The sequence below is a fragment of the Rhinolophus sinicus genome, linkage group LG02, assembly GCF_036562045.2.
Source record: "Rhinolophus sinicus isolate RSC01 linkage group LG02, ASM3656204v1, whole genome shotgun sequence".
Lineage (NCBI taxonomy): Eukaryota > Metazoa > Chordata > Mammalia > Chiroptera > Rhinolophidae > Rhinolophus > Rhinolophus sinicus.
The window spans coordinates 12,479,305-12,491,493 of record NC_133752.1 but is presented as its reverse complement, the minus strand read 5'-3'; positions in this window follow the sequence as shown (position 1 = coordinate 12,491,493).

The window sequence follows — 12,189 nt, the reverse complement described above, 5'->3', positions numbered from 1 at the left end:
TCCCCTTAATTTTTGATTGTGCCTTTGATTGTGTGACAAAGCTTGGAACGGTTTGAAATCAGTGTTGCCACCTTTATATCCGTTGGACTTTTGTAAAATATTTGTTCATCTTTTATTTTAACTTTCCTATAAAGTTTAGATATATCTCAAGCCGTTAGTCTCTTTACATATTAGTTTTCTCATCTGTAAAATGGGAACAAAAGTCATACTGTCCGAGAGGTTTCGGTGAAGAGTACACGAGTTGATACCTGTAAAGTGTTTCCAACAGGCCTGGCAGTAAGTAAATGCTGGCCGTTGTTACTTTGCATATGACATGCGCTTATTTCTTATATTTTACCATGGTAAGAATTCTTGAGGATCCTTGTCCTTTAAAGAAATAATTTCAATCCCTTGACTTTATTGTTAGAATTAATTTGATTAGTCCCATATCTTTAATTTTACTTCACACGCTAAAATATCTATACTCTCTTCATTTGCATTCTTCACCTTCTAAGGACTATGTTTATTTGCATTTGTTTTGCAGAGATCTGGAAAATATACATCCCATTTGAAGCTTTTGGTTTACACTAGTGGTCATTTTTGTGTATTTTAAAATAAGTTTTCAGATTTTATTTGTAGGATTATTAAAGCAAAGAGAAAAAAGTATTTTTTCTGCCTTTGGTATGAAACAGAATTTAGCATACTTTGCTGCCTTCTGTCATGCAGTTACATTAGTATGTGAATTTGGATATCTTTTATCGCTTTCAATGATAACTTTTATATTGTCTTTCAATAATGATGCTGGATGCTTGATTTCTTTTTGTTAGCACTATTTAGGATACAGGTGCAAAATGATCCCTTACCAATTTCTGTGCTAACTCCCATCCATTCTATAAAATACTTTGCCTGTTATTGAGCCCTTGACTTTGACTTCCTTCAGTATTAGCTAGAGAATGCCTTTAGCTCTGTATCCCTTGCGCAGCCATGTGGGTGGTTTCTTTTTCTGAGACTTTGCATTATTTTTGAATTCCTTTTTTTTTTTTTTTTTTTTACTTTATATGACAATGAAAACTTGCAGGTATAAAAATGTATGCATCATGAACTTTTCTCTCATCACAGTTTTGTGAATGTTCCTTTAATATATACTGGCACTTAATTTTATAGAAAAGTCTGAGCACAGATCAGTGTTGTCCCTTTTTACACATCTCTCTGTTTCTTTTCTTTTTTGCATGTTTGAGTGTAGGATATTTTCCCTCTATTATTATAATTAAAATGTTTCCACATGAAATGTCTAGATGTCTTATTTTTTTTATCTTTCCTCAAATGGTCCGATCTTTTATCTACCATCTTTGGACATATTTTACTTACTAGAAAATTTTCTTCAAATATATAATTGTTTCTTCCTCTATTTGATTGTCTGGCTCCCTCTAGGGGGACTGTATCTTTTCATTAGGTAGTTTTTCTTTTTTCTTTCCTTCACATCTGTCAACAATTCTTTTATGACTTTATTGTCACAATCCTTCTCCTCGCCCCCAACTGACATGCAAACCACCCACTCTGATACAATTTTTCATTGTCCTTTTCACCATTAAACTTTTCTATGTAAATTTTTATTTTGATATTTTAATTTTTTGAACTGTACCCTTCCCATTTTAGTCCCTGATTGTAATATCAGCTGGTTATCTTTGTGTATCACCCAATTAGTTTATCATGTCTCCCTTTTATATGATCCTGTTGTCCCTCTTTTGTCATGTGATTTCTGCTCTTTTCAGAGGCCATGGATTCTTGCCTCTCACTGATAATGTTGTAATATATTTTTCTTGTTTGATTTGTACACAAGGCTTTCTCTTGTTTATGGAATGCCACAGAACCCTTCTGTTTGGGAACAAGTTCCTCACATCCCACCTCTCCTCTCCATCAGTGTGATCCAATGGAAGCTTTCTTATTCAAGTTTGCATTTCTCTTCTCTGTGATCTTCAGCCATTTCTCTCTGTCTCCATCCCACCTACTATACTGATTTTTGAAAGTCCGTGCTCTTGATGAATTATCATCCTGCCTACAATCCTCTGACAGGAGAAAGGCCATCCTGGTATTTATTTTATATTTCTCTCATGAGGTGCTAAAACACCAATTCAGTTTGTCTTCTCTCCCCCTCCCAGAATTCTGTTGAATTTTCCGTCTTGTTATATTATAGACCTCTTTATGAACAAGTGAGCTAAAAGCCAGTGAATGCATGAGTAATACAGTTTATTTTTACTTTCAGGTAGATAGGGCTACTCTGACTTATAAAGGTGTATTATGAACCCGCCTGTGATAGATTTTCTTAACTTGCTAGCATCTGTCTTAAATTTTGTGAAAATACTGCTCAGATTCTGAGAGTAGGTTGTCAGTCAAAATGAGTTTGGGATATTTTTGTGAGTGTTTCTGTGCATTCAGATATTCAGGTTATCCGTGGGCGTTTCAGTGGGAAGTTGGAAAGACTATAAATGGGGGCTATGGGCCAAAGTGCATTTTTCAATAGAAATCAATTCTAGTGGGGATAGTGGTGGTGGAGGTAATAGAAGAGTGGGAGAGTTTCATGGATATGGTGGTATTTTAATTTAATGGACTTGAATGATCTATAAAATTGAGAGTCTGAGAAACAAGAAAGACATTTGAGACCATGCATGATTGTCGGAGTACTGGTTAAGTACACGAAAAAAAACAAACAAAAAAACAAAACAGAAGAACAAAAATCCCAAGAGATAAGTAGAGATATTTGAGGTTTTATAAACTATATAATCATAATCATATTGTATGCTAGAATTTGCTGAAGCAAGGTTGGATCTGAAATGTTTAAACATGCAAAGGTTGTCTATTTTGATGTATGTATATAAAGACTAAATAAAGCAGTTTCAAGATTATCTATATTCAAGTGTCCTACAGAGCAATTTGTGGTTTGTGTACCCTCTTAAATAACGACAAATGCTCCTCTGTTTATGTGGTTTGGTCAATGGAATCTTTGTAATTAGATGGATAAACTGTGCCTGTATCAGCAATTTGGAGAAGCTCTGATGATTTTATTTGAGAATTTAACTTTTAAAAATGTAGCAGCACACTTTCAAGTCTTTATATTCTCCATTTCTGTTACATTAGTTTATTGATGAACATTTTCTACTTATCGTTTTTACTAAATGGTTAATTTATTTAAAACTGTGCCTAATGCATTTTGGTAGTACCAAAATGTTCACTTATTAAAACTGGTCATAGTAAGTCATATTACTTTCATTGCAATGGTTGCTAAGAAAATCATCAGCTTAAGCAATACCAACTGTATTTCAATAGACAAATTAATCTTTTCTTGAAAGCCTCATCTAATCTCCCTTGTTCAACAGGAAGTTTTCTGCCTTGTAGGCATTTGTGATCTTTTGGCAGTGAAGAAGAAATATGATCTTTATAAGGAGAACTTTAAGTGATTTTTTTAGAGTAGGAATGCATAAATGTTCTAAAAATAAGATCGACTCTACTTGAAGGCAAGTTTCAAAAGGAATGGATTTATAAAGTATTTATTTCTGCTAGAAATGCAATCGTTTGGCAGGAAAGAAGACACTTTCTTATAGCAAGCATAGAATAAGATTGTGAGGCAACCATGGCAAAACCTTAATTTATTAAAAACATTTGTATTTTTTCAGACTTCTGACCTTGAACAACAACAACAACAAAAACCTGTGTATCCAAATTTCCCTATCTTTAAAATGTGTTCATTCTTTCTACCTTATTTAGAAGATCATTATGAAGATTAATGATGGCTTTTTAGGGATAAATTCTGAGTAACTTCTTTTAGCAAGGAAGTATGAACATTTCAGTCTTCAATGAAGTTAGTGCAAACTAAAGTGGCACAGCCAGCGATGCTGTCATCTGTCGCCTCGCTCTAGACAGGGAGGTTCAGAGGAAAGTTTTTTGGGTGTGTCTTCCAGTTTGCAACAATTTCCACAGGACCATCTCAAAACAAGTCACTCTGTTCTTAATTACTCTGCACAATGCTCTCTGTCTGCTTACATTGTTTCCCAGGAATCCACAGCCAAAGAAACAGATTTGAAGTCATGGCTCCGTGTGTGGGGGACATTTCCAGCTGTACCACACAAACTCAAGTGGCAGATGCTTGGATATATTGCAGCAGCCTCTCCCCAACTCATAATTTCCAGCAAGCAAGCCTAAGTACCATCCCAATGGACTGACTGTAGTTTAGAATTTTATGTTCAGTCTTGGCATTTCATGTGAAGTAAAGCTTGAGGGAGCTACTCAGTTGGACTGTGATGTAACGAGATGCCTCATAGTCACATTGAGAGATGGAAAATATTATCTCTCTGGAATTCTGAACTCAAGTGTAGACACTGAAATGCAGAAGTGAACAAGAAAGATGTGATTCTTATACACACGGAGCTTCCATCCAAGCAAGAAGGCAGATAATAAATGAGTAATTTAAAGTGTTTAAGTAAGATCCAATCCAGGTTTTACAGGCAGACTCTGAAGCTTATACAAGTTTGTACCCTTCATAAAAAATTTAAAATTAGGTATGAAAATGCATACTTGTTTTGAAAGAGGAAAAATGTAACAATTGGAAATTAAAAAAAAAAAAAATACCCTAACTGACAAATATCACAAATATAACAAAATCCAGAAAAACAGCATATTACGTTTATTAAATAAATGCCAACACAATGCTAACTATCCTTTAATTTTTCTTCATTTCTTGGCTGTATATTCTCTAGTTCCTTCTTTATATGATAATGATTTTGGAAAATTATCATAAAGGAAATTGACGCACAATTCAGGTCCCCTTTAGAGAAGTTATGAAAACAATGCTTTTTGCTTAGAATGTTAACATGTACTATAAAATATGCAAATTTACACTCAGAGCATCAAATTGTTTATATTAATATTACAGGTTGGTGCCCTGCAAAGCTTTTAGTAAATTATGTTTTGCAAGAATTGTATCCCGTAAAATCTACTTCGAATACTAAGTGTTACCAATTAGTAAGCCCAGGGTGTGATGAATGCTATGTGCAGTGGACCTTTGAACAATGCATATGTTGGGTGCGCCCACCCCGAGCAGTCTAAAATCTGAGTATAATGTTCCACTCCACAAGTGGCCCTTCACATCCACAAATTCCACCAATTCCAGATCGAAAACAATATTTTCCACTGGGGTTGGGACTCACAGTTGGGAATCTGCGGTTGGGAATGTGAAAAGAGTTTTCAGTCGGAGGTTGGTTAAATCTGCAGGCGGGAAACCCAAGGATGGTAAGGGCCGGACTGTATTTCTTGAAAGAAAGAAAAAGAAAATCCATGTTAGAAGTAGGCCCCTGCAGTTCAAACTTGTGTCGCTGTTCAAGGGTCAGCTGCGCTTTATATCGAGGGGAACCTAACCACATCTTTTGGTCTGGGGAAAGTCTGACTCTGGGAATTTGAAGAAGGAAGAAAAAAAATGAAGAAGAAATAGGGGAGCACACAAACACACGTGAGAAGAGAAATGGTGGAGGGACGATCCTAAGGGAAAGTGAGCCCCATTTGGGGGCTGTATTATGCATTTAACATAGATAGCTTATAAAATTATAAGGCCTTGAAATAAATTTTGTTTTCCTGATTTTACAGATAAGAAGGCTGAGACTCAGAGATGTTAACTTTCTCCGTCTCACATACTTAGCGAAAGTTGGGAACAAAATTCAAGCTCCTGTTTATCTGCCTGATTTGGATTTTTCATTCAGTAGACATTTGCTGTAATGTTGTATATACCATGCAGCATATTCTATCCTGTAAGGAATGAGGCTATAAGAATACGTAAAATAGTTGTGTGCTTTTAAGTCAGCTACTGTTTCCCATGGACAGACAGTGGTTAAAGAATGGGTAGTTTCTTACCAGGTAGGAAAAGGAGAAAAGCAATTCTAAGCAATGAATATGCATGAGGAAAGACAGAACAGTCTCTGGTAGTGACACGTGTCAGGGACGATTTCCTCCAACTTTGGGGAGGTGGTGTTGCTGTTGGTATCAGTGCCCCACGCTGCCCACAATCTTAGGAGCAATGGACTACACAATCTGTCCATGGACTGGCTCGCAGCACTCCTCCCTTCCTTTCCACTATTTTCATCTTTGGAGAGGTATCCCTGTTTTAAGAAAGAAAACAAACAGGGTAACTCTATGTCGGTGCTTAAGGATTTCCATAGTGTATTTGTCATATCGGGTTGGGTAGCAGATATTGATGCCGGAGGTTGTTAATTCAGATTAATTGTTGCTACTTCTCAGAGTGCAGACATAGTTCCCTAAAAGATATGAAACACTTAGCATCATGTCACCATCCCGGCCCATGCTTTCAACAAATTTAATGATGGTGATGAAGATGAAAGTGAGTGCTGCAGTGACGCACATTTAACAAGATTTGTTCCATTATTGTGGGCCTTGATTGTCTGAAATATGAGCACAGTAGTAGATGCCATTTTGGTGTGCACTCTAGGACAAGGAAAATGGTTGCATGTCAACCAGGATGAGATATACATAGAATGTGTTAAACCAATCTTGTCATTTGATATCTGATGAATTACAAGTGATCACCCTTCCTGAAATATGTCAGTGTCTTCGGTTAGCACACTAGGTATTGTCCTTCTAGCCTGTACAAATTGCTATCTAAATGTATGCTCAATTTAACATCTGTCTGTTAAAGTTATCAACACAGTCCAACACCCATTATACAAAAGAACCCCTTCATGCATTAAGGCAGAATGATGATCAAAATGATGCACAAAGGGAAAGGCCTGGGGTGCACCTTATAAAACCGCACAGGTGATTGTTTCGAGAGGAGGCACTTCTGTGGCACAGGAACGTAGAGTATAAATTGGATGTGGCAATAATATGTTTTAAAAAGAGAGCAAGAGCAAAGAAATGAAAATCTTTCTATATTGCACACGTGCTAACCCCTACTCTCTGAAACCATAAAAAGCAGAAAACACCTAGCAGGTGTTTAAAATCTTAAATTAATTGCCAACACATTATTATTAATTTCAGAAATGCTGAAAGGAAAATGGGAAGTGTACCGTTATCTCAACACATAATGTGTTGACATAATGGTACATGAATATTTGAACATATACAACATAAATAAGTTCAATTGGGTGTATTGTGTTCAAAAAACAGCAATTAACAGCACATTTAAGTGACCGGAATAGTCGACTATTAGAGCACAGATAATTTAGGAATTTTAGAGGGCTTGTGGATTGGAGCCAGTGAGGGAGGGGAACCTGCTATATTATATATTCCAGAGGAAATGAAAGGTAGCAGATAGCATGTTAGAATGAGAGTATAAATTACTGTATGTGCTATGCTTTATAAATACTTTATAGGCATATACTAAACAAAAGAATTAGAAAATAGAATATACCTTTTAATTTACTCAGCTTTTTTAAATTAAATTAGGCACAATTCAGTAAATATCAGTAACCTGGTACTGTGCTAGATGTTGTGGGAAATAAATGTGATGACTTCTAATCCTTCTTTTAAACAGGAAATATAATGACTGCATTATAATCCCTTAATTATGTGAACATTTATAGGAAGCTCTATAGAATGGGATTCAGAGCTCTGACTTGGGAGTCATACAACCTGGGTTCGAGTCCTGATTCCGCTACTTGCTCGTAATGTACTATTGGGAAGTGTATTTAACCTTTCTGTGCTTCAGTTATCCTTTTCATAAAGTGAAGATGAGAATATCTACTTAAAAGGATCATGACGATTAAATAGGTTTCAGTATCCAATATCCAGTGCTCAGTAAGGTCTGATTAAACAAAGCCGTTTTTTTTTCACTTGTTTGTCTGCCTTCTTAGATTGTGAGCCTCTTGAGAACTGCCCGTATTGAAGAATAGATTCTTATTTGCCTTAGATTCTCAGACATCTAGCCCAGTGCTTGATGCCCAGCATATCTCTCTTCTCTCTTCCCTTCCCTTCCCTGCCCTTCTCTTCCCTGTCCTCCAGCTCTTAGTCTGGGTTATATGAGAACCCAAAAAATAAATAAATAAAACAAAAAACATGATTCTCACTGCTGTGTTCTTTCTCGGATCCCAGGGTTCCTAGCTATTCTGTTTTCCTCTACCTGTCAGTCTTCTTATATTTGCTCTATATAACACTTAGGGTTTTAGCTGTTCTTATCAGGAGTAAAAGGGGAAAAAGTGCGTCTATTTCACCTTTCCGCAGGCACGATTCTCTGGTATAATTCGTTTTTAACCAATAGTATTTAGCAGTATCAATGGCTTTACAGTCAGCTAGACCTTAATTAAAATCCTCTGTTCCTTAATAGCTGCTAACCTCTCGACAGACATCCACCCTATGTGATATTTACTATTCTCAGTGGGAAATTTCTAGGAATAATATATGCCCATAGATGAGGTATATGGACTAGTATAGTCCTCTCTGAGAAAAATACTCATTTTGTTCATGATCAAATATACAAAGAAGAGTCATCAGGAAAACTTGTTGATCCAGCAAATCTAAGTTTATTAGCCCCATTTCAGGCAGGGAGAGCATCACTGGGTCCTGGAGAGCCCCTAGTGGAAGGTCCGGAGCCCCAGAGGAATGGACACTCTCTGAGTCAAGGATGTTGAGGCACGAGAGCAAGGATCTCTTCATGGGATTTGGGTTGACTCTTCCACAGGCCTACTAGAATAACCTGTGGATTAAGCAAAGCTGGAATTATTAACCTGCTCTAATAAGGGAGGGTACCAACTTGACAGAATCTTAGTAATGTCCCCAAAGGAGGGGTTCAGAGGAAGATATTTACAAGGCTTGGGGTCTGAGATCAAGTCACTTACAGTGAATCTTTAAAGGTAAGGGACTGTATTAGGTTCTCCAGAGAAGAAGAACGAACAGGAGATACATATTTATTTGAAATTTATGATAGGAATTGGCTCGTGGTTATGGAGGTTGGAAAGCCCTATGATCTGCTATCTGTAAACTGGAAAATCAGGAAAGCCAGTGGTACCATTCAGGAAGAGGACATATGCCTGAGCAGGGGGTGTAAGTCCAAGAGCCAGAGGCCAGAGAATCAGGAGCTCCAATGTCCAAGGGCAAGAGAAGTGGACATTACAGCTCAAGAAGAGGGAAAATTCATCCTTCCTTCATCTTTTTGTACAGGCCTCAAAGGATTGGATGATGCCCACCCACATTGGTGGGGGGGGATCTTTTCTCAGTCTATTGATTCAGATGCTAATCTTTTCTGGAAACACTCTCTGAGACACACCCAGAAATAATTGTTTACCAACTGGGCATCCCTCAGCCAAGTCAAGCTGACATGAAAGTAACCGTCACAGGGACAACTGGCAATTGGTCAGAGTTTATGAGATAATAGTACAGGCTGGGTGAGGAAATATTAGATGAAATTCTATTGTTTAGTAGGGAAGCTCTTTTGCCCACTGAGTATACAGTTGTGTTAATTGAAGAAATAATTGCCTACATGAGAAAACTCTTTATCCAGAAAATTTGTTTAAAGGAATTTCCTGAAACAAATTGTGAAGCTATTTGTTGGTTTACAGCCTAAACTTCCCAGAGAAGAATTTCATGGAAGAAAATCATTGTGGTCTCAGTTCTATGTCCTGGTAGTTAAGCTATGTGAATATAAATGAGCTCATTTTAAAGTGGTTGAAAATGTGAAGATATCCTAAAGATAGCAAAGGAAAATTATAAGAAATATGTCCTCTTATTAGAATATCACATTTTTGTATACACACCCAAAGGTTCAACAGAAATGCCTCTTCTTCTCACACACCTTCCCAGATTCTCTAAATTGAAATGCAGCTTTCTGTTCCTCATGGTCTTAATACATCTTATGTTTCAATTATAATAAACATATATTTTAGCAGAAGCTTTTAAATCTTTTCTGCTTTCCAAAGAGGGCAGACATATTTAAATTTTAGTTATTACCAAACTGAAATAACTTTTTTTTCAATAAAATCAGTTTCATATCAGGTTATTTAAAAAAAAAATTGTGAAGTAAGCGTAATTCCTCTCTCTCTTCTTTCCTTTCTTCCTTCCAACTCTTTATATTTAAGATCAATGTTAAATTCACAGGAAATTGAGAGGAATGTATAGGGATTTCCCCATATGTGTGTAGCCTCCCCCATCATCCCCTTTCAGGATGGTACATTTATTACAAGGGATGAACCTACATTGAGACATAATATCCAAAGTCCACAGTTTACATTATGGTTCACACTTGGTGTACATTCTGTGAGTGTGGACAAGTATAAAATGGCATGTATCCATCACTATGGTATCATACAGAGTATTTTCACTGCTCGAAAAATTATCTGTGCTCCTCTTATTCATCACAGGACACCTGCCCCCAACCCCCAGTTAATCTTTTTAGTCTCCATAGTTTTGCCTTTTCCAGAGTGTCATATAGTCGGAATCATACAGTATGCAGTCTTTTCAGGTTGGCTTCTTACACTCAGTAATATGCATTTGGAGTTGCCCCATGTCTTGTCATGGCTTGATAACTCGTTTCTTTTTAGTGCTAGATAATATTCCATTGTCTGGATGTGCCAAAATTTATTTACCAATTTACCTACTGGAGGACATCTTGGTAGCTTCCAAGGTTTGGCAATTACAAATAAAGCTGCTATAAACATTTGTGAGCAGGCTTTTCTTTGTAGTTTTCTTTTTAATCAGCCATTTATTTTTTTTTAAGAATACTATTTCATAATACTATGATGACATCATTCCCAGAACCTAGCACAGGGTCCAGCAATGAGTAAGTAGGTGTTAAGTTCATGTTTTTTTCTTTTTTTTAATCAAATGAGTTCTCAATAAAACTTGGCATATTTATGCCATTGTTTGTTTTCTAATTATTATATGTAGATTTCTTCCCTTGAGTATGAACTTCCAGAGGATAAATCTATCTTTCTGTCAACTACTCCTTCATGTCTATTACTCACCGCACATCCTCTCCCAACCCATCCTTTAAGATAGAAAATTCAGAAAGTGTTGAGGGAATAGAAAAGAGGAGTCTTATGATATTTAACAATTTTTTTAACTGTCATATTCTGTATGATTCAGTCACTAAACTGTGAGGGGGAAAAGGAGGTATTTTTATATTTTTTTATTTCATGGAATGGTTGTTTTAAAGTTTATATCCTATAATGAAATGCATAGAATATTTTTAGTTCACTTCAAGGTGATTTTATTTTAGATATTGAGTTATTGAAATATGGTTTCTATAGAAACTGTGTAAGTACGCTGACCCTTACTGGTAGACTTGAGACCATTCGTTGGCTTGCAGAAATTTTTACTGTTCTTTCTAACTGCTTCATGGCAGTGAATTTCAATATCCTAAATTAAATGTATTATAATACTAACACTGCGGGCCAGACTTTTAAAAACAAATATTCCCTTTTACCCAAAGAGTAACTGTCACCTCTTATGATAGTGATAAGGTTTGCAAGGATATTTTTGGATTCGTTTGCAAGTGCACAGAATTCTTCATTTTAGACCCAAAATTTGAGGTCAGTATTCATGCTCAGTTTAGAATTCTGGGCTTTGGGATCTTATTCTGAGAATATTTAGAGACTGTCTAGGGAAGAGGATTTGGGAAACTGTTCCTTTTATTACTCTCATTCCTAAACCTCTTACACAGCCTACATCTGTTTTTCTTTCTTTTCCCCTTTGCTTGATTTAATGTAATTCCGGATGCTAATTGGCAGTAAGTTTGTTTGGGGGGAAAATCAGTGTTCATAAAGATAGTAGTTTAATATCACAAAATGCCATTTTTACTTATGGTAAATATAAGCATTTCCTAGCCAATGTTTAAACCTCTTATTTTGTGGTAGATTTAATGAAAAGCTCATAAAAATTTGCAACTCCTTCCATCACGAGGTGGAAAATATGTTTGTACCTTTTGAATCTGGGTTTGGCCATGTGACTTGGCTTTAGCTAATGTGACATTAGCAAATGTGATATGGCTTTTGTGAATTAATGGGAAACCCACAGAATTGTGAAGAAAGTAGTAGTGATCAAAGCAATACCACTTACATGAAAAGTGAAAGAGTTAATTCAAATTGGAAAATAGTTTTGGGTCCTCAACTTTCTAGAAGCAGGCTGAGCAACCTACTTGGGTATTGTTTTCTTGAAGGAAGAATGACTCCAAGGGCAGAGCTCAGAACCGGGAGAAAAGTGGACTCAGGAAGTACTGGT